We start from the raw sequence: 1,924 nt of genomic DNA, 5'->3' as shown, positions 1-1,924 counted from the left end.
GAAATCAGTATCAACAAAATTGATCTTTGCAATGCAGAGGAAACACAGAAACGGCATTAGAAGTGGCATTTAGATGCATTTACACACTGTTTAATGCAGCTCTGAGGGACATGGAATAATTTAACCTGCAGTTACAAATGCACAAATAATGTTTTGATATTTTAAACATAAAACATTGAAAACAGATTTTTTGATGATTTTTAAAAAATGAAAAGGTACCTTAAATGTGAAATTAAAACTGCAAGTAGGTGGCAGCAAGTCACTGTTAAGTGAGTCATAGCGATAAACGGATTTAAACGGTTGATTCATTCAGGAACGAAACACCGTCCTGTTGCTCAGAGATGCAAAACAGTGCTGTGGCTGTGTTTGGAATGATTTTTGTTGCCGAAATAGAGCAAAAACAGGAAATATGGTGTCTAAAACGCAAGTCTCTTAATATTAACTTCTTGATTATTGAACTGTTGTATAAAATAAATGAATCTCTAACTTACATCGTATGTACAGCTGCACTTTGTTGCTTATGATGAGGGAATTCCCGAGTTTCTGTCTGAACAAAACTCTGGGGTTTCAGCAATGACTGATCTGAACGCCTCTGATTGGCTACTTCATTCCTAAGCTCAACAGAATCGTGTGTGATTGGTTATAATGAGCAACCCTGTAAAAACGCGTAAAACTAAAATATGATGTAACATAACCAGGTCTAAATTTAATACAGAAATCAACATTTCATTTTAAGTATTAAAGTTTTATTGAAAATAGGGGACCCCCCTGTAGCTCTGAGGGACATTAAATACTTTAACCTGCAGTTACAAATGCATAAATAATGTTTTGATATTTTAAACATAAAACATTGAAAACAGATTTTTTGATGATTTTTAAAAAATGAAAAGGTACCTTAAATGTGAAATTAAAACTGCAAGTAGGTGGCAGCAAGTCACTGTTAAGTGAGTCATAGCGATAAACGGATTTAAACGGTTGATTCATTCAGGAACGAAACACCGTCATGTTGCTCAGAGACGCAAAATGGTGCTGCGGCTGTGTTTGAAATTATTTTTGTTGGAGAAATAGAGCAAAAACAGGAAACATGGTGTCTAAAACGTAAGTCTCTTAAAATTAACTTATTGATTTTATACAACAGTTCAATAAACAAGATCACATTTGTAATCATGCTGACTTTTGGAGAAAAAAACGGCACTTTTCGTGTGATAGTAACTAGTAACTATATGAAATTCATTTTCTGCCCCATATCTTGAATTATGTGATAATTCTAAATGCATTTTAATAGACTGATTCATGCAGTGAAAGAATGCACTCTAAATGCGCATGCGCACTAGTTTAACCTATGTTAATTTACTAGACTTCGTCACGTAATGTATGCGTACACTCTGTAGCAGTGGCGTGTGGTGGTGTTTTAAAATGAGGAAGTTATATACATACATACATATAGTCACATTTTCCTGGTTAAATAAATATCACATAAAAAAAGAGAACAAATACAATTTTACAATACAATTCTATTTTGTATTTTATTAATATTATTTTGTATTTTATTTAATATTTTAATACTAATTATACATTTTAGGGATGCACCGATACTGAGCTCCTGTACTCGTACTCGTACTCGTTAAAATGCCCCGATACCAAACGCCGATACTACACAGCATGTGATAAGTGCCATATTCAGACAAAGAAACACCGACAACAGAACAACATACAGCAGAATGGAGTTAAGGATGTCTACTACGATGTATATGTATGCAATGAATATAACGTTAAACATTCAGTATTAACGCCTGTATAGCTGATGTGCGTGAGCTGATAAACAAAGCACGCTGAGTGGATTGAGCGCGCGGCGGCGCAGATGCGCGAACTTGTCGAGTGAATATATCTTTCTCACAGACATCACTGGAAAGTTTGTTGTTCG

At 34.6% G+C, this 1,924-nt stretch overlaps 1 protein-coding gene across 2 annotated transcripts in view; it reads right to left on the bottom strand.

Annotated features, from left to right (window-relative positions):
- Positions 1-1,924, bottom strand: part of LOC107681936 (zinc finger protein Eos-like) — a 21,312-nt gene that overhangs the window by 4,345 nt on the left and 15,043 nt on the right. The gene's annotated exons all lie outside the window — the stretch shown is intronic.

The sequence above is a fragment of the Sinocyclocheilus anshuiensis genome, unplaced genomic scaffold (assembly GCF_001515605.1).
Source record: "Sinocyclocheilus anshuiensis isolate Anshui unplaced genomic scaffold, SAMN03320099.WGS_v1.1 scaffold2090, whole genome shotgun sequence".
In the NCBI taxonomy this organism is placed as follows: Eukaryota; Metazoa; Chordata; class Actinopteri; order Cypriniformes; family Cyprinidae; genus Sinocyclocheilus; species Sinocyclocheilus anshuiensis.
The sequence above is the reverse complement of the archived record's forward strand: the minus strand, read 5'-3'. Positions and strand labels throughout refer to the sequence as shown.